Here is a 25,708-nt window from a genome sequence, read left to right as displayed (position 1 = left end):
CAGACGTCACAAATCTATTTACAGTAATTGATAAATAGTTCATCCATTTATGAGAGAAACACTGAAGAGTAAGGATGTCAAGACATCTATCAACACTCCCTGCTGTGAGGCAATATAAGTATTAACACTGATGGTGATGAATGGGGAAAAAAGCAAATATGCTTAGCTAATAATCCATGTTTCCTTGCAAAGTCACTGCAACAGCAGCCACCTGATAAGTAAATAATTCTGTTCATTCACACTCACTGTTTGAACACTGGTGGGGGTATGTGTATTAGTATTAATATGATATCGAACAGGGAGTTCTACCTGGTGGTAGTATTTTAAACCCTCTATTTAATGACATCAAAGAAACATTATCCATGGATGAATGGCATCAACTATGTGAAATGTCAATGCAGATTGCGGCCTTGTTCCATGGAACTGTTCACTCTCTGTTGGTGATACAGATGAACATATAATCCCTGTAGGGGACTTCCCTGGTACAGTTAAAATATTTACTAGCAGAGAGTGCATAAATCTACAGGAGCAAACTTTTAAGAGTTTAATGAATGGCAGCTACGCAATACAGCATGAGTAAGAGTGTTGATAGAGATGTCATTCATATGTCTACCAATACTATGAGGCATCATGGAGTAATCTGCTGGAGTTAGCTCACCAAACTCACCACCCATCAGAAGAAATCATAGCTCAACTCTACAACGCATGCTGTGCATCAATGGAAACAGAAGTGTATCATTCTACATTACCAGATGTGGGCACAGAACTACAATCTTTTTATTTAGATACCTAGCTATAAGTAAGAATTTATAAAATCTCTGCATCAACAATTAATACCATGATTGAGTGGATAAAACAACCTTACCACAAGGGTCTTGTAGTTAGTGACTGGTCCTGCAGTAATGATGCTGGAAACCAGAAGAACAAGACAAACGGATCATTACCTCCTGATAATAAATGTGCCTTGATTATTAGGCCTTCAGTTTGCAGGAATATTAATATTGTTCTAACACTGTTAATATATCCTGAGGGAGTCCACTTTGAGCATGTATATATATTTTGAAAACCCTATTTGAGACAAAAAATCAGCTACTGCATGAGATTTTGCATGACATTGAGGGAGCGAGACATAAGAATGATGCATATCAGACATTTCTGGAGATTATGAGAGAAGCACTAACTTACACTTATGGATTGTGGAAGAGTATTTCACTTACTTTCTAATACCACTATATGCTATTGGTAGAGAATGTTGTGTCTGTGCCCAGGCTAAGGGGTGGCAATAAGAGTGATATTGCATGATGTACGAGTATGTGGGTGTTGAGGTTCATGGTTAATCTTGGCACTCTGTTTAAGGATTATCAGGGAACCAATCTGGTTTTTTTTTTTTTTTTACCCTTAAAAGGATATAGTTCCAATGGGGGAGGGGGTGGGGGGTTGCGGTTTGGGTAGAAGAAATGTATAGAACTGACAGCTTCAAGAGGGAGACTCTTCACACTCTGGAGATGCGTAAGGGATGAGAAAGTATCCCTTATGGCAGGGAACTCTGTTTTTACAGATAGTGACTTGGTTAGCCATTGCTGTCAGGACAACTACAGTCAATTTGGGTAACTTTTTAGCATTTTACTGAAAATACTGAACACAAAAATTGTAACATTTTATATCCATTGTTACTGAGTTCTTGCTAAAGTGAAAATGTGTGTTAACTGTGCCGTATTAGAGTAAAATTTCAATTTTAATGCTGGTACAAAGTTACACTGCCATTTAGGATAACTTTAAATCAGTCTTAAAAAATAAAGAATTTTTCCTGTATCTCATGCTCGGAGTAAATGTAGATCACACCAAAAGGAAATCATGTGTTAATAAGAAATGAAAATAAACAGTGTTAGTTCAGTGCTGCAGGTTTACTTTGAAATATCAAGATATATGTATCAATCTGACATTGTTCAACTTAAATCACTGTCACCAGAGGCTCTCTTCACTGCCAATGTGCTATTAAAGGATAATCACGAGCCTGGGAGCTTGTATGAAATTGGAAAGATAACTGAAATACCAAACAGAAATCACAGGAATAATAAAACTGTTACTTTTAGAACAAAATAATGCAAATAGGTGGAACAACAGCCACTTGAAACAAAAGTGATAAATGGCACAAAGATGCCCTGACTGGTAAAGAGCTCTCCTGATTCACTGTATCAATTTATTCATAATAAGGTGCAAAGAAGCATAAATACTTACCAAGTTCTCTCTTATGTAAGCCATGTTCTGAGGCAACAGTTCCCGTCTCTAAAATGATATCTAGATTTCATGTACCCCTTCTGAACTAAACAGTTGTGTAGGAATTTGAGTTTTGTACTCTAGCACGATGTGTTTTCTAGGAGAACATCTGCTTGATTATCTATGTCTGGGAGGGTTTGTATTTCTCTACATGGTGGCTACAGTGACTACCGTTTATGTAAGTTTTGTACTGCTGTATGTCCCCAGACTTCCAGTCTGCTTAGTGAATATCAGATATATTAATATAGTGTTACTATTTTGCATGTGTAGGTCTAAAAGGAAAAAAAAAGCAGCAGCAAGTTTTCTCACACCCATTAAACAAGATGATATACATTTAGAGATGGTTAGCGCATAACGCACTCGCAATCTATTGAAATTTCTTGCAAACTAATTGTCAGATTCTTGCAACACACCAGATGTTTGAACCAATAATTCCTTAGTGGTTAATTGTAATAACTGACCCAGAACTTTTGATGAAGATATCATTATCATTTTACGCAATACAGATGATTAACCCAATTGGCAAAACATTACATGGATTCACTTAAGACAAATATAAAGTTGGCCGGTCAGTGTGGCCAAGCGGTTTTAGGTGCTTCAGTCTGGAACCACAATAGATGGACAATAGATGAATTAGGAAGGAGGGGGGAAATTATACTGTGTTGCAGCGGACAAAATCAGGTTCATTTGCCTTTGATAAATCGTATCACACGTTCAAGTCTATGAGAGGAATAATACCGATTTAGATCAATTATCTAAATGACTGAAACATTACTTCACATCTTGACATTGCATCCACTGCTTTACAGTAATTGTCTGTGTTATGTTGGAATGCGAGAATAGCTGATGAAGCTTTGTGAAGATGTCAAGTACAATTTTTCTGTAAATGACGATTGTCTATCTGCATGATCATCAAAAAAGGTTGCAATAATTGCCATTTTTGTAATTTGGACTATAACGGTAAGTAAAAATGTAATACACACCAAAATTAACCAAACGCAAACCGAAATCATTACATTTGTTTGACAACTGCTATACTTCACATCATTTTTTTAAAAGTGTATAATGTGTGTACATGGGTGTCCTGTGACTAAATGAGAATTACTAGTAGCAAAGACCAGAGCAAAAGACTATCGTAAAAATTATCTGTATGTTATCAAATTTTTTGGTGTCAACAGAATCATCCCAGAAAATTTCCCTATGGGAACTTTAAGACTGCTACTACCATCACTGATTTTCCAGCAGGTATTCATGGAATGATTCTGATTCATCCGGTTTCATCAATATAATACACTGTTGAACTATCTTCTTCTCTTCATCGCTCATCTTCATAAGGGATGTGGTTCGTGCTGTACGTATGTCACTTCTTTCAATTAAAAACTATCTTCTTAACATATTTGAAACAAATGTCTTTATTCTTTGCATTGACAAAGTGCTGCCTTTGAGGCCAATTTGCTTATGCATTATTATAACTAGTTTTTGTGATATTGGGTATACCCTAATTATGTATATACACTCCTGGAGATTGAAATAAGAACACCGTGAATTCATTGTCCCAGGAAGGGGAAACTTTATTGACACATTCCTGGGGTCAGATACATCACATGATCACACTGACAGAACCACAGGCACATAGACACAGGCAACAGAGCATGCACAATGTCGGCACTAGTACAGTGTATATCCACCTTTCGCAGCAATGCAGGCTGCTATTCTCCCATGGAGACGATCGTAGAGATGCTGGATGTAGTCCTGTGGAATGGCTTGCCATGCCATTTCCACCTGGCGCCTCAGTTGGACCAGCGTTCGTGCTGGACGTGCAGACCGCGTGAGATGACGCTTCATCCAGTCCCAAACAAGCTCAATGGGGGACAGATCCGGAGATCTTGCTGGCCAGGGTAGTTGACTTACACCTTCTAGAGCACGTTGGGTGGCACGGGATACATGCGGACGTGCATTGTCCTGTTGGAACAGCAAGTTCCCTTGCCGGTCTAGGAATGGTAGAACGATGGGTTCGATGACGGTTTGGATGTACCGTGCACTATTCAGTGTCCCCTCGACGATCACCAGTGGTGTACGGCCAGTGTAGGAGATCGCTCCCCACATCATGATGCCGGGTGTTGGCCCTGTGTGCCTCGGTCGTATGCAGTCCTGATTGTGGCGCTCACCTGCACGGCGCCAAACACGCATACGACCATCATTGGCACCAAGGCAGAAGCGACTCTCATCGCTGAAGACGACACGTCTCCATTCGTCCCTCCATTCATGCCTGTCGCGACACCACTGGAGGCGGGCTGCACGATGTTGGGGCGTGAGCGGAAGACGGCCTAACGGTGTGCGGGACCGTAGCCCAGCTTCATGGAGACGGTTGCGAATGGTCCTCGCCGATACCCCAGGAGCAACAGTGTCCCTAATTTGCTGGGAAGTGGCGGTGCGGTCCCCTACGGCACTGCGTAGGATCCTACGGTCTTGGCGTGCATCCGTGCGTCGCTGCGGTCCGGTCCCAGGTCGACGGGCACGTGCACCTTCCGCCGACCACTGGCGACAACATCGATGTACTGTGGAGACCTCACGCCCCACGTGTTGAGCAATTCGGCGGTACGTCCACCCGGCCTCCCGCATGCCCACTATACGCCCTCGCTCAAAGTCCGTCAACTGCACATACGGTTCACGTCCACGCTGTCGCGGCATGCTACCAGTGTTAAAGACTGCGATGGAGCTCCGTATGCCACTGCAAACTGGCTGACACTGACGGCGGCGGTGCACAAATGCTGCGCAGCTAGCGCCATTCGACGGCCAACACCGCGGTTCCTGGTGTGTCCGCTGTGCCGTGCGTGTGATCATTGCTTGTACAGCCCTCTCGCAGTGTCCGGAGCAAGTATGGTGGGTCTGACACACCGGTGTCAATGTGTTCTTTTTTCCATTTCCAGGAGTGTATTTCAAACACAGTGTGCTTTGAATATTGTTCTCAAAACTATCTGTTAGTGTTACATGTTTCTAGAGATTTCGATGCTTTCAAGGTGACATGAAAAAAAAATTTTCTGAGGTTCCTACAATTCTGACACTTTCGTTTACTATTCTCTGTACAGTTCTCTTGCCAATACATGCTTCTGCAGTTCGTTCGTGGGTCTTCAATATGTCCAAAATAGCAGTTTTGCTTTCAGGTTCACATTTTAAAAAGTTGTCAACGCAGTACATAAACGTCCTCACCTGCTTGTGAAGCATCTCATGATTAACCTGCAGTTTCAATTAAGTGCCAGGTAGAGGGTTCATCAAGCCACCTTCAAGCTATTTCTCTACTGTTCCATTCACGAACAGCACACAGGAAAAACTAACAATGAAATCTTTCCATGCGAGCTCTGATTTCTATTATTTTATTATGATGATCTTCCTCCATATGTAGGTGGGTGCCCACAAACTATTTTCACACTCTGAGGAGAAAGTTGGAGATTGAAATTTCGTAAGAAGGGCCTGCCGCAATGAAAAATGACTTATTTCCAATGATTGGGCCCCCAATTCGCATATCATACCCGTGGCACTCTCTCCCCTATTTCACAATAGTACAAAATGAGCTGCCCTTCTTTTGAACTTTTTCGATGTCCTCCGTCCATACTATCTGATGCAGATCCCACACTGGACAGTAATGCTCCAGAAAAGGGTGGACGAGCATAGTGTAAGTAGTCTATTTAGTAGACCTGTTGCATTTTCTAAGTGTTCTGCCGATAAATGGCGGTCTTTGGTTTGCATTCCCCACAACATTATCTATGTGATCATTCCAATTTAAGTTATTCATATTTGTAATATCTAAGTATTTAGTTGAATTTACACCTTTAGATTAGTGTGTTTTATCCTGTAAGCGAAATTTAGCGGATTCCTTAAAGTACTCAATGAATGACTTCAGGTATTTCATTATTTACACTCAATTTCCACTTTTTGCATCAAACAGATACCTTGTCTAAATTGTTTTGCAATTTAATTTGATCTTCAGATGGCTTTATAAGATAGCAAATCACAGCATCATTTGATCATCAGATGTCTTTATAAGATTGTAAATCACAGCATCATCTGCAAACGATCTTCGAGGGCTGTTCAGATTGTCTCCTAAATTGTTTATGTACATCAGGAATAGCAGAGGGTCTTTACCACTTTCATGGGGAACCCCAGATATCACTTCCATTTTACTCGATGATTTTCCGTCAATTTGCCACATACTGTAACCTTTCTGACAGGAAATCACAAAGCCAGTCCAGCAACTGAGAAGATACTACATAGGCACACAATTTGATTAGACGTCACTTGTGAGGAACTTCACGTTTATTGCTGTCACCTGATACACTTTCTTGGAAAACACCCTAAAATGTTGACAGATAAACATTAACAGCTGTACTGCAACAAGAAAGTAACATCGACATCTGAATGAATAATTTGGTCGCTCTGTGAATGAAACCGCATTGTTGTCGTGTACGGCAACAACATAGTGTGGATGAAAGAAATTCTCACAGTTTAGTTTTGTAACTCATGGCTAGTCGCCCGGAGAGAGAATGAATCTTATTGGCTGCTAGCAGTTAACGGAGGGGGAAGTGCATAACGGCTGAAAATTGGGCCACCTTCCTACATGAAGCGAACTATAGTTTAGTTTGGCAGGTGGATAACATAAATTCGACAACGACCTTCCTTTCCTTCAATGAGAGTCCGGGTGTAACTAAGCAGAAAGGTGAGGGTATTTTAATACAATGGTTAGGCAGCTTCAACTCTTCCCTTGTGTATGTGTTTATTTCATCTGGAGTCAGTTCAAGACATGCAAGTATCTTTCTTTGTGGAAACTGGCAGATGGTCAGGATCCTATGTGTACACACTTTCCTTCCAAATATCGCCTTCAGTCCTCCCACCTTCGATTCTTGTAATCACACCCAGTGATTCATTTTCTGCTCCAAAACTTTTTCTTGTCACTTGCAAGAAACTCAAAGTAATTAAAGAGTACAACGCTATCTGTAAGCTGAAATTTAGAATTAATTGTAAGCAGGAACATTTAGATATGTACCGGATTACTACATTGAAGGGCTTTGCAATTACATACAATGGCTTGGCATTGGATCTGTAAGACATATCTTGTTATGTTTTGGGATCTAGCGGATTTTAACTTGGCATGGGTATGTTACAAATTATTTAACTTGTTATTCCATGACTCTGTTGAATAATTCGGTATATTTGTCAACATCAGTGTTGAATAATTTAATTAGGTAGTGGCAAGACCATATCTATAACAACTGATCTGCAACATCCCCAGTTGTGAAGCAGTTGTCGCCATTGTTGTTGTTGTTTTCAGTCTTGTGTAGGTTCTTTAAAAAGCTGGTCCATATAAATAAATTTTCGCGCCGATATCGTAGAGATGTGTGATTGTATCTATGCTGACAGAAAATTGAAGAACAAAAATAGCAATTATTTTTTGAACCTCATTTGTCTTCTTTTACCGACTTCCGTGTCTGTCGGTCTTCTGAGTTGGTGTGAGAAAGATATGTAATTGAGTCTCAGTATTTTGTTAAGTAAAAGTTCTACTGTGCGGAAGTCGCAAGTTTTCATTCTACTATCGAGTTACGCCCTAATTTCCCTCTCCCAATGCAAGAACTTTCATTTTTAAATGGGCGCATTCGGAGACGAAGTTATTTACAAAGAGAGAATAGCTGCCACAGCCACGCCGGCATTGTTGTACATTTTGGGAAGAAAAGGTAAATTACCAAACCGTACACCAAAACTACATTTATCTAATGTTTTAGGAACCAACCGATGCCTGTGTGCGTTTCTGGGCAGACAATTTCTGGTGCAGCTTATCGATAATTACTGCCCACATCTCTCCGCCCAACCTCTATATAAAGCGACCTACAGAAGAACGTCGTCATGGGTAGAGAGTGTTTGTAATAACTTAAAACAACTACATAATTTTGTAAATCTTATGTAATACTAATTGTTGTCTTTCTCAGTTTCATGAATGGGATACTACACTCCTGGAAATGGAAAAAAGAACACATTGACACCGGTGTGTCAGACCCACCATACTTGCTCCGGACACTGCGAGAGGGCTGTACAAGCAATGATCACACGCACGGCACAGCGGACACACCAGGAACCGCAGTGTTGGCCGTCGAATGGCGCTAGCTGCGCAGCATTTGTGCACCGCCGCCGTCAGTGTCAGCCAGTTTGCCGTGGCATACGGAGCTCCATCGCAGTCTTTAACACTGGTAGCATGCCGCGACAGCGTGGACGTGAACCGTATGTGCAGTTGACGGACTTTGAGCGAGGGCGTATAGTGGGCATGCGGGAGGCCGGGTGGACGTACCGCCGAATTGCTCAACACGTGAGGCGTGAGGTCTCCACAGTACATCGATGTTGTCGCCAGTGGTCGGCGGAAGGTGCACGTGCCCGTCGACCTGGGACCGGACCGCAGCGACGCACGGATGCACGCCAAGACCGTAGGATCGATCCTACGCAGTGCCGTAGGGGACCGCACCGCCACTTCCCAGCAAATTAGGGACACTGTTGCTCCTGGGGTATCGGCGAGAACCATTCGCAACCGTCTCCATGAAGCTGGGCTACGGTCCCGCACACCGTTAGGCCGTCTTCCGCTCACGCCCCAACATCGTGCAGCCCGCCTCCAGTGGTGTCGCGACAGGCGTGAATGGAGGGACGAATGGAGACGTGTAGTCTTCAGCGATGGGAGTCGCTTCTGCCTTGGTGCCAATGATGGTCGTATGCGTGTTTGGCGCCGTGCAGGTGAGCGCCACAATCAGGACTGCATACGACCGAGGCACACAGGGCCAACACCCGGCATCATGGTGTGGGGAGCGATCTCCTACACTGGCCGTACACCACTGGTGATCGTCGAGGGGACACTGAATAGTGCACGGTACATCCAAACCGTCATCGAACCCATCGTTCTACCATTCCTAGACCGGCAACGGAACTTGCTGTTCCAACAGGACAATGCACGTCCACATGTATCCCGTGCCACCCAAAGTGCTCTAGAAGGTGTAAGTCAACTACCCTGGCCAGCAAGATCTCCGGATCTGTCCCCCATTGAGCATGTTTGGGACTGGATGAAGCGTCGTCTCACGCGGTCTGCATGTCCAGCACGAACGCTGGTCCAACTGAGGCGCCAGGTGGAAATGGCATGGCAAGCCGTTCCACAGGACTACATCCAGCATCTCTACGATCGTCTCCATGGGAGAATAGCAGCCTGCATTGCTGCGAAAGGTGGATATACACTGTACTAGTGCCGACATTGTGCATGCTCTGTTGCCTGTGTCTATGTGCCTGTGGTTCTGTCAGTGTGATCATGTGATGTATCTGACCCCAGGAATGTGTCAATAAAGTTTCCCCTTCCTGGGACAATGAATTCACGGTGTTCTTATTTCAATTTCCAGGAGTGTATGTTATCGCTCCGAGGAAGGAAATCACTAATGTGCAAAAGATTAAACATAATCAATTGGAGATTTTATTCTGGAAGGAGCGAGAAAGCCAAAAAGGTAGGAAAATTCATGATCCATTGCGTGCATGACTGCACTTAGTAGCGTCCCTGCAAATAGTGATTGTAGTACATTTCGTAATCCAATTCCCAAACTGAATCATTCTCATAAAATAAGCAGTCATTTGGACACGCACACCATCGCATAACGCCGACAATGTATTTTGACACATGTTAGCGAGGCACTGCTAAAAAGGTTTCGTAGTGGTATCCTCACTATTACAAACCGAATGTCTCGTTTTCAAAAGTATTCATTTATTTTGTTAAAGTATCAAACAATGAGTACAATCAAAGGACACACTGTTGCCAGTCCATTGTCGGATAGCCAGGCACAAGATGTCACCGAAATGGACGTGGCAACAAATGAAATAGAAACTGTCAGTAGCTATGATGATAACCAATTATATTTTTCTATTAACATGGATACAGATGCTAGTAACATACTTATTCGAAATGATACATGATGACAGTAAATGAGAAAGGGTCACAATTTTATCCACAGAGTATTTCTTCCCCTGGTGAAAATGTAGCAGGTGACAGAGCGAACTTGCTAAGTCATTCTTTGCCTGCCTCACTTATGAAAATGTGATTGGACAGAGTGAATATGCACACCGGAAATCCAGATCACGATGCAAATGTTACAACAGTCATTTAAACAAAGCTTCAACGATTTTTCAAAACAAAACGAAAAATTTAATGATTTCACAAAACAAAAAACAGATACACAAAAGGAATTACTTGAACAGCAAAAGCAAACTCTTGATGTTTTGAAATCCGGCATAACACAACAGTCCAATGACCTTGGTCAAAAAAACATTTGCATGCTGATCATTCAAACGCATTATTGGATAAACTTGTAAGCATGGGAAAAGACCTAAAAACACTTGCTCAGCGATTTGTCACAAGATATAACTAATTTAAGCCAAAAAGTGTCATCAGCAGGCAAAACACAAAAACAGTTCATGGAAAAGGTGAAGGAAGTATCTGAGGTGCAGACAAAAATGCAGCAGGAACATTCACACTTGTGCCAGAATATAAATACACTCGCAGGTACCGGTGATGGATTGCAAACACGTAAAAAGTTATAACTGAACAGGTGCAAGACCAGTCATTGCAATGAAGTAGCATAAGTTTAAATGCTCATTTTATGAGAAAGGGGCAACCTAAGGATAGATAAATAGTTCAAATGGCTCTGAGCACTATGGGACTTAACTTCTGAGGTCATCAGTCCCCTAGAACTTACAAGGGAACATCCCCATCGCACCCCCCTCAGATTTAGTTATAAGTTGGCACAATGGATAGGCCTTGAAAAACTGAACACAGATCAATGGAGAAAACAGGAAGAAGTTGTGTGGAACTATGAAAAAATAAGCAAAATATACAAACTGGGTCGTCCATGCGTAAGATAGGCAATAATAGGGAAATGTGAAGCGAGGAGCGCCGTGGTCCCGTGGTTAGCGTGAACAGCTGCGGAACGAGAGGTCCTTGGTTCAAATCTGCCCTCCACTGAAAATTTTGCTTTCTTTATTTTCGCAAACTTATGATCTGTCCGTTTGTTCATTAACGTCTCTGTTCACTGTAATAAGTTTAGTGTCTGTGTTTTGCGACCGCACCGCAAAACCGTGTGATTAGTTGACGAAAGGACGTGCCTCTCCAATGGGAACCGAAAACATTTGATCGCAAGGTCATAGGTCAACCGATTCCCCCACAGGAAAACACGTCTGATATTTTGTATACGACACTGGTGACAGCATGTGCGTCACATGACAGGAATATGTTGTCGACCCACCTAACTAGTACACTTGGCGAATGGGTGAAAAGTTTCTTCTACCTTGCCCGATTTAGGTTTTCTTGTGGATGTAATAATCACTCCAAAAAAAGTGATGAAAACATAAGAGTTTTTCACATAAACTGAAAATAAAAAGTTAAAATTTTCGGTCGAGGGAAGATTTGAACCAAGGACCTCTCATTCGGCAGCTGTTCACGCTAACCACAGGACCACGGAGCTCCTCACCTCACATTGCCCTTAATATTGCCTATCTTACGCATGGACGACCCAGTTTGTATATTTTGCTTATTTTTTCATAGTTCCACACAACTTCTTCCGGTTTTCTCGATCGATCTGTGTTCAGTTTTTCAAGGCCTATCCACTGTGCCAACTAATAACTAAATCTGAGGGGGGTGCGATGGGGATGTTCCCTTGTTAGAACTACTTAAACCTAACTAACCTAAGGACATCACACACATCCATGCCCGAAGCAGGATTCGAACCTGCGACTGCAGCGGTTCCAGACTGTAGTGCCTAGAACCGCTCGGCCACCCCGGCCAGCGGATAGATAAAGGCCTTAAGGAAATAAAGGACAGAGCTGAGGCTGATATGCTAGACCAAGGCAGTACCCTGGCGCAGAAGGTAGTCCAGAAACATAAGGGTTAGTAGATATAATTGGGGAAGCAATGAAGGTACAAGGCAGACCTTTGAGCTGAAACAGATCCAGGGTGTATACGACCTGGGACAACCGGGAGATCCAGGAAAAAACCGGGAACTTTTTCATCCTGGAGAAAACCAGGAATTTTTTAGAATTCGGGGAATTTTTTGTTGTTTTAGTTTTCAGTTAAATTTTTGTAATTTCAACTTGTAAGAACCATTACTCTAACAAAGGATATTACTGTTTCCCGCTACTGCAAAATAATACTGCAGCATTAAAACATGAACGAGAGAAAAAAACGAAAACAAAACTTAAATTTCAAAGGAAATGCGCCATATAAAATAACACAGTGCTCATACAAGCGTCTGCCAACAGGAAAATGTGTCAAAGGCTTTCGGAAGACTATGCAATGCCTCATAACAACAAATTGCCTTCGATGAACGTGGCGTCACAACTGTTTACATTAGACTAGTCATACAAAATGCAGCTGGGCTCGATAGCGGATCGCAGATATGAGCGTAGTACGAACTTTGGCCAACAGATGGCACTGTTAACTGCGCTTTTAATTGCGGCTTTTAATCGCGACTTGTCACTGAAATTGCAGAAAGCAGTACGAAATCCGGCCAACAGAGGGCTCACAGCGTTGAATGTGAAATGCTACTTGCAACTGCTAACTGTAACTGAAATAGCAGTTAGATTCTGTAAAGTTGTTATTGTGATTTCTCAATCACTATGATTTCTAACAGATACACGACTTCCTGCCCACCACTCCACAAGGTACGTAAGACATTCAACAATGTCCGGAGCATTCTTTGATCTGGTGGTGAATTGTGTGTTGGAAATTGTTGCTGATCGCCAGTGCATTCAGTCTTTGTGATTTATTTTTGTACTGCAGTTTATTAATACGGTAGTGACACTTTTTGCTTGAGAAAACGCATTTTCATCAGAAGAATTTTATGTGTTTGACTTAATAAATTTATTTCCATAGAAATGTGTGTTATTATTTATGTATCTTACCTTAACTGTACCAATAACCAGGGTGGTCCCCCAACAACAGTTATAAACGTTAAAAAACTGAGTGTTTATCGCCTTGTTTTGTGTGCTTCAGTTCCCACTGTTCACTGCCAACATGGACCACATTATTCCTTCGTGTTCCGACTTCTCCATGCCTTGTAAAGTATGACTATGAATCTGCTAACTACCTACCCTGTCACTCACAGCTAAGTCAGACTTTGGTTGACATGTTTCTGATGCCAAGCCTGATTCACCAGGCACAATATGGCCAACCTCGCCTGCTGCCCTGCATGCCGAGCAGCCTGCTCACCTATCTCATCTCTGTAAAGGATGTCGCTATGCTGTTCCACACCATATTGCCAGCCAACAGAGATACACAGCCCATTCAGTGAGCAGTGAGCATGCCAACAGAGATACACAGCCCATTCAGTGAGCATGCTGCCTTGTGCCACCCGGATCCTCATTCTGCAGCATTCACACAATTTGCATTGACAACGCTAATCTCCCCTGCCATGAGGGGCTCCGGTCACATGATTTCATTTTCACACACTTACTTGGTGACGCCGTTACCTCTGCAGCACTGATTCACCTGCAAGCTCACCAAGCATTGCATTTCGCCACTTGCACATCGGCTCTACCACCCACTTTAGTGGTTATGCCTGCATCATTCACTCCTGCTGATGACTACAGTGCCACTGCCTTGTCCACACCTGCTCGGATTGCTGCTGCTGCTGCCCATTACCCTTGCCCAACCCATCCCAGAATCACATTTGTCCATCACGACAGACACCATTGATATGGCCATTGGCAGTGTGCTATAACAGCATGTGGGTGACACTATGGAACCACTCTGCTTCTTCTTGAAAAGCTGACATCATCTCGCTGCAGGTGGTTGACATTTGATCGAGAACATTTAGCGGTTTATGATGTGACCACACACTTCTGTAACAATATCAAAGGGCATCCCTTCACTATATACACAGACCATAGACCTCTTGCCGAGACCGAGTGAGGTGGTGCAGTGGTTAGCACACTGGACGCGCATTCGGCAGGATGACGGTTCAATCCCGTGTCCGGCCATCCTGATTTAGGTTTTCTGTGATTTCCCTAAACTGTTCCAGGCTAATGCTGGGATGGTTCCTTTAAAAGGGCACAGCCGACTTTCGTCCATGCCCTTCCCTAATCTGATGAGACCAATGACATCACTGTTTGGTCTCCTCCCCCGAAAACAACACAACCCCTCTTGCCAATGCCATTTGCAACCTGTCTCAGGATCTCCCTCCCCACAGATTTCACCATCTCAGCCTCATCTTCCAGTATTCCACAGATGTGTGATACATCCATATGTTAGAGGAATACCTCTCATGGGTCAATATCATTGCCTTGCCTATCGGACTCGAAGACCTGGCACACTGTCGGCCCACAACACATCACTCAAATGGCTATGCACTGACCGATCGAGTTCACTTGCACTTGAAATGTAGCACCAATCCAGAGCAATTACACCAGTGCTCTGCGACACTTTGACAAGCTGCATCTGACCAGTCAACCCGACCAGACTGTGACGTGACATCTTGGATGCCTTACAATACGTGGCCCTTTAGGCGTAATAGCCACCACCACACTGGCAACTGAACATTAATTCTGGCCATGAGTCAAGCATGACTGTTCCACATTGGTGAGGGCATACACCACTTGCCGATGTAGCAAGGTCCCTGTGCTGGCAATTTTCACCTAGAAAAAACATTAAAATGTAGAAATAGAGAGGCCTACTCAAACTAGCTAAACTGTTACATGCCAGGATTTTATAATGTTTACAGATGAAGTTTTGGGATGATGTATCGAAGTTGGCAACCCTCTATTTAGATGTGTGCAAGTCTGCTGTGATGATTACCGCACAGTCACTATATTGGCAATCAGAAGCCCCACAGCTGAACCAATACCCATACTTTTTATAATATCACTTACTATATTGAATTGAATACACTATCCATATTCAGTAAATTAATTATTATTCTGATATAGGCAAGGCAAAATATAAAGGCTAGTGAGCTGACACCACTGAGCACAAATGCAATTGCAGGTGCAACTCTTGTTGCACAAATGACGATCAAACATCCACAGAAGTGTTTTCAAATCGGATTTCAGTACACCATGGAAAATTAGTAATGATGTTGTCATGCTCTGTTTCTCATTCAGTAATATTTAGGGTTAGGTAATGCAAGCTGGATCCCTCATTCATTTCAAAGACAAATAAATTAATAATTTAATTCCTTAAATCGTCTAATATCAGGTCTATTCACATTTTAAGGGTGCTAGGACTTTCCTCAACTGGAATACCACGGGAAGGTGTACCTTGAGTCATCAAAGAGGAGGGGGAAAGATGAAAAGATGCTGTGAAGTATGACAGAGTTTCAGTTCTTTGTGATGAAGCAGCAGACAGAAAAGGGCAGTGTGTGTTCATGGTCCTGATAAAAGTTCTTAGTTGTAGTGATGGCACAGTTCGGAAGTTGTTTGTTGCAGGAGTGAAAGTTACTGCAATCGCAAATGCTACAGAACATTCACAAGCAATTATGAATGTCATTCAAAAACATAAAATTCAGTACTGAAACATATTTTCCATAACTTCAGATTCAGCCCATTATGTGGCCAAAGGAATAAATGAAACTAGAGTTTCTAAACTACATAAACTGTCAAAGAAAATGGAATACATTTAACTTCCCTGTTACATCTGTAGGTAAGGCCACTGAACCACTTAATGGAGTGTGACACAGGAAGGACTGTCATTTCTTCTATTGGTTACCGTATTTACTCGAATCTAAGCCGCACTCGAATCTAAGCCGCACCTGAAAAATGAGACTCAAAATCAAGGAAAAAAAAATTTCCCGAATCTAAGCCGCACCTGAAATATGAGACTCGAAATTCATGGGGAGAGTAAAGTTTTAGGCCGCACCTCCAAATCGAAACAAAGTTGGTCCATTGTAATATGAGACAATTTAGGTCGAATGAATGACGATACAGCTACAGTAGTTTGGTTCGCGTAGTAAGCTTAGCAGTTAGGCTTTACCAGGTAGTCATTGCTATCCGTCAGGCGCTCCGTCCATATTTATACGGGTACCCTTCCTTTTTCACGTGCTTCGTCTGGTTTGGATCGATTGCTTATTTTTCTTTGATCTGATAAGTGCCGCTCTCTTTGTTATAGGTGTTTACGTCACTCTAAGCTGAAAATGCATTACTGTACTGTGTCATGCACTGTTTGTCGCATTCTGATAATCAGTGTTTACGGCCTGTCGCCGCTCGCGGCTCGGCTTGCTTTTGTGCGCACTACCGCCGCTTACAATTAAAAAAAGAAAAAGAGAGGAATCGTCTCATTAGCGAAACAATGGCAAGAGACTGCTATTTGTTGTTACTAACACTGCTGCTTTCTTTGACGATCAACAAGAACCAAATAATAGACTGCGTATGATAGATGATGTTCTGAACGAGAGTTTAGCGAAAATTTTTCTCTGTTTGAAAATCTTTGCAGACGTCTCTTTAGTACATAACATTCTGCACAGAAATTAGTCATCTTAGATTTAAAAATCTGGTCAATTGACGTGCTTCATTTCTATCACTATTAGTCATAAGAATAATACGAATATAAACATGAAATGATATGTATATTCTTCGGCGTTTGCTGTTGTCTCACTCTAGTTTCGTAGTTTATTAAGCAGACAGGATTTAAATGAGACAGCAGGAAACACGAAAGAATACATGGCAAAATGTTTATATACGTATTATTCTTATGGTGAAGAGAATACTGCATGTGATTCACAATTCATAAAAGTTCCTATTAGCAACCATCTCTTCTCATAGGTAGAAAAAATTCAGAACGTAGAGTTGGCCATATTGACAAACATCACAAACAGTCTTGCCAGTCGGATTTTCGTGGCACAGCACATTGAAATGTTGCTACATTCGAAGACAAACAATACGGAATTTGTATTTACTTCGTTGGATAATGTATGAAAATGCAGTGGTCGAAACTCGTGGCGGAGAAAAAAGTTTGTCTTCCACCGTTTTTTTTTTATTTTTATTTATTTACTGACGCAGAGGTTTTGGCACCAGTATTTATCTTTGTGCCTGAAAAGCATGCATGTGAATCGCTACATATATTCGACGGCAGAAGTTAGTTGTGGCGGCACCTACCAACATTTTTCAGAACTTCCGCTTACTTTGCACTCGATTCTAAGCCGCAGGCGGTTTTTTGGATTACAAAAACCGGAAAAAAAGTGCGGCTTAGATTCGAGTAAATACGGTAACTGTTTGACCCATGAAACAACAAAAGGTGATTTAGACACAAATGAAATCTCTCAGCTAATGAAGCAAATTCCGATTCTACAAGAACTTTCAACATCAAAATATGTTTAACCATACACAATATTAAGGATTTAGTTGCAAGTTCTTGCAGAGAAGGTAAAGATGTTTATGTGATTGCTGTTCTTTCCCTGATACCAAGGGCATTTTGTGGAAGCTTCAGTGAACACTTTGTGGATCCCATCAGTAATGTTGATAGTGAGAGGTCATTTTCAATGTATTTTAGTATAATAACTGACAGGAGGATAGCTCTCACTCGCAGTAATATGGATGTCATGGTATCCCTGTCTTTCACAGTCTGATTTGTAGATTATGTACATGGGCTAGGCCCTAGTTATTAAAGTATCTGGATAAATCATTTCTAAATATTCATGCTCTGATATATGCATTTTCATCAGATGTATAATTTTCATGCTTTTATAGCTATGTAAAAATAAAAGATGTTTCACTGCACATATTCAATCAATGATTTTTGCTTTATTGACGAAATAAGAATAGCGAGATGTATACCAAATAGCTTTTTTTAAAAATGACGAAATCAGGCAAAAATTATCACTACAAACAGGTGCCTCTACTCATGATTGATCCACATATCTACCTCCAAAATCAGCTCCTAAACAATACACATATCACATCCTACAGCATCAATTGCAGGTCATTAATGGGGTCATTGTCCACTTCCTGGAGAACAAATACTGTGGGTGTCATGCCTCACTCAAGTCTACCCATGTATCCTGCAGATGCTGCATGTGGACCATCTCTCACATTAAGATGATGGGGCACTTTCATGTCTACTGGTGGGGAAGCAACAAAGATGCTGAGAACATGGCCACCACATGCGTGGCCTACACCATGCATCAAGCTGCTCCGCCACGGCAGTACACAGCCTGGCCCACACACAAGCTCCACAAGACAACATTCATGTGGACTTTGTCAGCTCTTTCCTCAGGGACATGTAGTTGATTGTCACAGATGTTCTGCCTAAATTCCCATATGTGGCCCCATAAGCACTTCACCACTGTTCATGTTACCACCTCAGCCTCAAAGCTATCTTTTTTATAGGAGTCCCTTGGACTCTTGTATCAGACAGTGATCCACAATTTGCATGTGTTGAACTCTCCTCTTTGTGCCATTATAATGGCACTGATTACATATTGGCATCCCCATTCCACCTGCCCTCAAACGACAAAGCCAAGTTCTTCATACACATCGTCAAACAGCAGCTTAAGAAGCGATGTCCACAGACTGTAACAATGTCATCCTGGTAGGATTCCTCTCCTCATACTGAACCATTCCAGACCATGGGTGGTCCCCAGTCACTATATTCTATGGTCACTGTCAACAAACCTTGTTAAATCTATTGCATCACACAAAACATCCATCACGTTAGTCACCTCTCCCACACTACTCTGTAGGATCCCTAGTGAGGGGCCAAAGTGGTCAGGTGAGAGGTTGGATCCTGGGAATAGTTACTGATAACCACCTACAATAAGTTATATAGGTAGATAACAACGGGGCAAAAATCTCTGATACCACACAAATCAACTTTACCCTGAAATACACAAAGTCTTCCACACTGCAAGCAACCTCCCTCTCCATCTCCACAATATAACATTGGGCTGGCCTCTGGGACACCTTTATTCACAAACCTCTCCACTCCTGTTTCCTTCAGCAGAAGTTCGGGAAACCATGGAGGTGAGCCATTGTCGCTGTTCACTGCTCATGTACCTCAAAACACCTCTCACAACCTATTACACACAGAGAGCTCCATGGAGTCAGAGTATTATTTGTGCACCTGCATCATATTTGTTCCTTCAGAAAGTTCCATTGCAGTGTGCTGCAGCTCTGTTTATTTAATAGGTCTGCCTGGGTGGATGTTATTCATGCATCTGCATCTTCATTCAGGTCCGCCCAGATAGCTGAGCGGTCAGCGTGACAGATTGCCATCCTACGGGTCTGGGTTCGATTCCTGGCTGGGTCGGGGATTTTCTCTGTTCAGGGACTGTGCTGTCTTCTTCATCATTTCATCCACGTCTGGCATGCAGGTCGCCTAATGTGGCGTCAAATGTGGTAAGACCTGCACCAAGGCGGCCGGACCTACCCCAAAAGGGGCTTCCCAGCCAATGACGCCAAACGCTCATTTCCATTTACCTTCATTCCAAATATTCCATCGCAGCTGTCCTTGTGGCAGTCATGATTAATAGCTTCACCCTTGCAGGGTGTAACTTATCACTGGAAAGTATTTGTTCCTTCACTAACAGTTGACTGGTATAGACAGCCAAGTGCAGAGTCAACTGTGAAAGCAATGTCACAGTTCCAATACGGGAGCTGTGACACTATTATAAACTCCAAGTGTGTTGCGCATTACAGTACTGTACTCACATATTATGTAAATATGATAAACTATAACAAAATGAAATATAGGAATTTTATATTCAGTGTTGTATGTGGATGTAAACACTGACAAAAAACACATAAATTTAATGCTCTGTGTAGATATTTTTCTGTAAGAGGTGGAAGCAACTGCATCCATTATTTGTCATGAAACATTATACTGCAATGCAACTGTGAGTAACCTGAGAAAACATCTGAAGCTAAGGGATCCCATTATCATTAGTTTTTCAGTTCACAAAATGTGGCAGCAGCAGCATCATGAACTGCATTGAGTGCTGTTTCTGGCTGTATTGACAATATTATACAGGGTGTATCAAAATGAATCATCCACTTTAAACAAATCATAACTATTATGTTACCTGAGATATGGGCATGACCAATGTACTGTTGGAAAGAGCAAACTCTCGAGTTTTACATGGTTCCTGCTAGGTAACAGCGGTGTACGCCCACTTCAGTTCTAATAAAAATGGTGTCAGTCGCACTGGACCAAGTGATTCTACTGGCCTCCAAGGTCACTGGACCTGACTGTATGTGGTTATTTCTTTTGGGGATTTATAAAAGACTCTGTTTATGTGAATCTGCTACAAACAATAATGAATGAACTGAGGCATCGCATAACATTAACTCAAGACATGCTCGCCACAGCGTGGGAACAGTTTGTATACCGCATTGACATATGCCACGCATCTCAAGAGGGCTATATTGAAAACCTACGAAAAGGTACAAAAAAGCTTTTTGAGTTTACTGTTCATCAAAAAACGAAATTCATTGTATATGTTTATTAGTTTCAGAAATATAGATGTGCCAAATTGGATGATTCTTTTTGATGCACTCTGTATGTCAACAATACTTACTGATCACATGTCTTTTGAAAATGTTCATTAAATTTATAATAAATAATGTGACTTTTATAAGTGAGTGTTCTGTGAAAGTATTCAGTAAATAAACAATGATGACTTTGGAAACAAATGTTCTGTGAGAGAAGTTGGAATGAGTCAGTTACAGTGATTAATTGATTGTATGCACCTGTATTGTTCAACTAAAGAGATGCACATATCGATAGTGATAACAGAGTTATTGTTCAGCTTCAACAGTTTATGAACACAAACTTTTTTAATCATAAAACCATTGCCCAGTCAAGTAATTTTCCAGTTTCACTATTCCATTTCTAGTATTTCTTGTCACTTGAAAGATACAGTCACACTTCATTAGAAATGCTATGAGTAAAATGTAATCATTTTAGCTGCCAGTAGCTAATCAACCCTTTGTTTATTGCTCATAACTCACTTGGGCTTTGCTCAATTTCTTTGTTTGTAAATCTCGGAACTGGCCACTTAATAATGCAGACTGCAGTATACCTCACATAACTATCAATCTATATTCAATAAATGCTTGTATTAGGTATTGTATTTTGCGAATTTGAGGAAGGAATCTAAACTGACGTGCACATTTATGAACATTTATACATCGCCTGACAGGCAAAATACAACTGCTGCAAATAAGCAGTTATAATGATACAGTCTGATGCCTAAATTCCTGTCAACTTTGGCCTACTTAGATGCCATGTAAGATCCAGTTTTTCATGTTCCTGCTCTGCAGCTTATAAATAAATTATTTAATGTACTAATAGTTAACTGTAAACCACTCAAGTCACTCTGTCCATATAGGATGTCATCATCCTAAACAATGGAAACTCCAGGTAGGAATATACCAACTCCAGCATCTTGAGCCAGAATGCAACTATCACGTAGGATGCAAGGAGCAATCTGGAGGGAGCGGGAAAGGTGAAGGGATAGTAGTGTACGGGTGGAGAGAGGGAGAGATGAATGCTGTCTGGTGAAGGGTGCAGGGACTAGACTGCCAACAGGTGCAGCGTCAGGAGTTTGTGGGGCAGGGATGTAGGAGAAAAAGTGCAAGAAAGGAGAGGAGCAGGGAAAGACAGGTGGATGTGTTGGCAGAGGGCTGCAAATAAACAGAGTGGGAGATGAGAATGAGAGGGAGACTATTGGACAGAGAAGGTGGAAACCATTGGGTGGAGGGTGTGGGAAAAGTTTGTTACTGTAGGTTCAGGCAGTTATAATTACGGGAGCAGAGAATGTGTTGTAAGGATAACTCCCATCAGTGCAGTTCAGGAAAGCTGGTTGTGGGAAGGATCCAGATGGCTCAGGTAATGAAACAACCATTGAAATCATGCGTAATGATCAGTGCTGGTCAATGACATGGCTGCTTTCACAGGTGGCCCTGCCCTTGGTGGAGTACGATAAACCTGTAACAGGACTGCAATAGGAAGTGGTGGGTGGGTGCATTGGTCAGGTTTTGCAACTATATCTTCCACAGGAATATTACCCTTCTGGAAAGGGGTTGGGATTGGGGTGGCATAGGAATGGACTAGGATGTTGTGGAGGTTGAGTGGGCGACGGAATACCACTGTAGGAGGAGTGGGAAGTATCTCAGGTAGGATGTCCTTCATTTCAGGGCATGATGATAGGTAATCAAAGCCTCAGTCAAGGATGTGGTTCAGCTATTCCAGTCCGAGATGGCACTGGGAGATGAAGGGGACACTCCTTTGTGGCTGGTTCTTGGGAGTGGTGGGAGGATTGAGGGTATGAGGGGTAATGGCATGGGAGATCTGTTTGCAGACTAGGTCTGGAGGATAGTGCCCATCTGACAAGGCCTTGGTGAGACCCTCAGAATACTGAGAAAGGGAGCTTTTGACACAGCAGACACACCATCCTCAGGTGGTAAGGCTGTATGTGAAGGATGTTTTGGTGTGAATGAGATGACAGATGTCAAAATGCAGGTACCATTGGTGGTTAGTAGGCTTAATGTGGACAGAGATATGGATGAAGCCATCAGAGAGGAGGAGGTCAACATCGAGGAACGTGGCATGCTGGGTTGAGGAGGACCACATTAGCGGACAGGAGAGGTGATGTTGAGGCTGTGAAGGAACAGAGATAGGGTGTCTTGGCCCTGAGTCCAGATCATGAAGATATCATGAATGAAGCTGAAGCAGACTAGGGTTTGGTGCTTTGGAAGGCTAGAAAGGTGTCCTCTAGATGGCCCACAAAAAGGTTGGCATAGAAGGGCACCATGCAGATGCCCATGACTGTGCTGCAGATTTGTTTATTTTACCTTCCCTTCAAATGAGAAGCAGTTGTGGGTTAGAATAAAGTTAGTAAGGAGTATGAGGAATGAGGTAGCGGGTTTGTAGTCTGAAGGACATTGAAAAAGGTAGTGTTCAAGAGCAGCAAGGCCATGGGCATGAGGGATGTCGATGTATGGGGAGGCAGTATCAACAGTAATGAGTAGGAATTCAGGAGGTAAAGGAATAGAGATGGTGGAGAGTCAGTGACAGAAGCTCTGCTGCAATCATTGCAAAGGTCTTTATATTGGTATGACTACCAACCAGCTGACCAAGAGGATGAACGGCCACCGCCAAATTGTGACCAAGAGTGAAGTAGACCACCCTGTGGCACAGCATGCAGCTGAACACAATACACTTGATTTCAATGGCTGCTTCATTACCTGAGCCATCTGGGTCCTTCCCTCCACCAGCAGCTTTTCTGAACTGTGCAGGTGGGAGTTATTCTTACAACACATTCTCCGCTCCTGTAAAATCCCAGCCTCAATCTACAGTGACATACTGTCCCCATACCCTCCATCCAACAATTTCCACCCTCTCTGTCCAATTATCTCCTTCTCACTCTCACCTCCCACCCCATTTATTTTCAGCCCTCTGCCAACACATCTGCCTCCTGTCTTTCCCCCTCCTCTCCTTTTTTCCCCACCTCCCTGCCCCACAAGCTCCTGACACTATACCTGTTGGCAGTCTAGTCCCTGTGCACTCCACCAGACAGTGTTCGTCTCTCTCCCCACCCGTACACTACTATACCTTCCCATTTTCCGCCCCCTCCAGATTGATGCTTGCATCCCACGTGATAGTCACTTTCTAGCCCAAGATGCTGGAGTTTGTGATTGAATGTGCATGAGGTGTACTTGCTTGTGTGTTGAATGATGAGTGTGTCTCTCTTTTACTGATGAAGGCTGTGGCCAAAAGCTTTATTTAAGTGTCTTTTAATTGTGCCTGTCTGCAACCTGACATGTCTTCTTCATGGTAAGTAACAATCTGTCTTTTCCTACATTGTTAATACGTAAACTAATACACATTAAATGGACAATATACTCAAGGTCCATTTGGTGCATGTTCCAAAAATATCAAGTAAGAGTTGGATGTCTGATTACTTCTTTAAAGTGTTTAATCTTTGTGCAAGGTTAATCACTAAATTATGGAATACTGAAAGTGATACTTGTTTTCATTCTTTCTGATGGATTATAAATACTTGCTGCCACGTTTTGGGGCAAACTGACCATCATGCAATAGTCCTTGCATTCGGCCAAGAGAACTATCAGGTAGAAACAGAAAGCCAGCTACTGTCAGGCTATTGGGTAACATTCTTTTAATTTTTTCCAGTACGTCCAGTGTTTATTCCGTCCAAACCAGAAAAAGCAGTACATCACACCCTCTCCAACAAACTCGAGTGGCACTACAATGCTCTTAAGTAAATTCTATTTGCCAGGCACAGCCACATATACCCAGCTAAGTGTTAAATTGTATACCACCATTCATCACTTCATACAACCTTCCTCCTCTGTTCCGTAGACAAATGAGGGCATTGTTTTGACCACTGTAAGCAACACTGTGTATTCACTTTTTTGGTCAGTGACTTCTAAGCAGCAGCATAACCACAATAATGAGTCCTACTATTGCTAAATACATCACACACTCACCTCTATTTCCTAACCTGCCAAGGGAGCCCTCTAGAATAATTAATTATGATATTTTATGATTATTTCATATAGTATGCTTAGAGTCTGGCATTTCCTTTCCATTCATTTCTTAGCCCTTTCTGAGTTAGGATGGGACTTAATGCTTACGTGACATTTTCAGTTTACAGTAACATTAGTAGTAGCGGACCTGAGCGCATGTAACTCCCATGAAACCTCTCATATAGAATAACCCAACTTATGTCTTTCTACAATTATGCCCAAAACAAACTGACTTAGTTCTCTTCATTTACTTGTACTGATAGAAAGGTGTACAATGTAAGTAGTAATGTGAAGGCTGGCTTGATAGATTTTAACACTAGAGAATTTGGGGGTACAAAAAATTAGGCAAGATAAATAACTGCATGACAAGGAAGGGGTACTGCACAGAGAGATTAATGTTTCCGATCCAATGCTTGAATAAGATTTATCTTTTTTCCCAACATGTATGATGGGAGTAGATGAGTCTCAAGGAGAAATGTAACCAGCCCACACACAATCAACAGGACAACATACTGTCAAGAACATTTTTCATGGAAGTGCCAAGTAACTACCTTACATGGTAACAAAGTGATCAAGAGCCACTTGTCATGACATATTATGCCAACAAAGTTACTGAACAGAGGGCAGGATGTCATATATCATACTTCTATTTCTTCTCTGGGACATTTGGTTACTATGTATGGATACTTCTCTATGAATACGGCTGACATTACAGCAGTATAATGTATAATTTGCTTCTTCTCACTGTACCACATGTAGCACTTGGTCATAGGTATGCTGTCACCCCCAGAGGTGATTATGTCTAGACTAGAGCACTGCCTTGTCACACAATTAAAAAACACCTGAAAGGCAACAGAACAGCAGCCACAATGAATGATTATTTTAGAAAGTACTA

General features: G+C 42.2%; 1 protein-coding gene across 2 annotated transcripts in view; it reads right to left on the bottom strand.

The window, feature by feature from the left end:
- The window catches only part of LOC126175459 (proton-coupled folate transporter-like), a 254,716-nt gene that overhangs the window by 208,414 nt on the left and 20,594 nt on the right, over positions 1 to 25,708 (bottom strand). The gene's annotated exons all lie outside the window — the stretch shown is intronic.

Source organism: Schistocerca cancellata, chromosome 3, assembly GCF_023864275.1.
Source record: "Schistocerca cancellata isolate TAMUIC-IGC-003103 chromosome 3, iqSchCanc2.1, whole genome shotgun sequence".
Taxonomy (NCBI): domain Eukaryota; kingdom Metazoa; phylum Arthropoda; class Insecta; order Orthoptera; family Acrididae; genus Schistocerca; species Schistocerca cancellata.
The sequence above is the reverse complement of the archived record's forward strand: the minus strand, read 5'-3'. Positions and strand labels throughout refer to the sequence as shown.